Source organism: Mastomys coucha, unplaced genomic scaffold (genome assembly GCF_008632895.1).
Source record: "Mastomys coucha isolate ucsf_1 unplaced genomic scaffold, UCSF_Mcou_1 pScaffold5, whole genome shotgun sequence".
NCBI classification, from domain to species: Eukaryota; Metazoa; Chordata; class Mammalia; order Rodentia; family Muridae; genus Mastomys; species Mastomys coucha.
This window is the reverse complement of record NW_022196911.1, coordinates 29,303,690-29,304,135: the sequence shown is the minus strand read 5'-3', so window position 1 is coordinate 29,304,135 and position 446 is coordinate 29,303,690. Positions and strand designations below refer to the sequence as shown.

General features: G+C 70.9%; 1 protein-coding gene across 2 annotated transcripts in view; it reads left to right on the top strand.

The window, feature by feature from the left end:
• Positions 1-446, top strand: part of Kcnip1 (potassium voltage-gated channel interacting protein 1) — a 389,100-nt gene that overhangs the window by 165,473 nt on the left and 223,181 nt on the right. Inside the window, exon 1 of one of the 2 annotated variants that reach the window (XM_031350738.1) lies at positions 142-446. This exon is cut by the window's right edge and continues 153 nt beyond it. The exons of the other annotated variant lie outside the window; for it this stretch is intronic. The gene's annotated coding sequence lies outside the window, so the exon portion shown is untranslated. Of the gene's footprint in view, positions 1-141 lie in introns of those variants that run through there. 2 annotated transcript variants of the gene reach the window in all.

Below are 446 nucleotides of genomic sequence, written 5' to 3'. Positions count from 1 at the left end.
CACCCCCCCCGCACCCAGTTATCAGTCCCGCTCCACTCCGCACCAGTCCCCGGCGCTGTTCATTCATGATTGGTACTCGGCCCCCTGAGATCCAGCCCGAGCGCGGGGCGGAGCGGCCGGGTGGCAGCAGGGGCGGGCGGGCGGAGCGCAGCTCCCGCACCGCACGCAGCGCGGGCTCGGCAGCCTCGGCCGGGCGGGCACGCCGGCCCCGTGTCCAGCGTCAGACAGGTTTTGGGGCTCGGGGCTTGGCCCTCGGAGAGGCTAGTGGCTCAGCTGGGTGCCCGCACCGGGGCGGGGGGCGCCTGAGAAGGCTCCCGCTAGCCGCTGGCCCTGGGAGTCAGTGCATGTGCCTGGCTGAAGAAGGCAGCAGCCACAAGCTCCAGGAGCCCCGGCCCCACGCTTTCTGAATACCAAGCTGCAGGCGAGCTACCCGGGGTTTTTTTTTT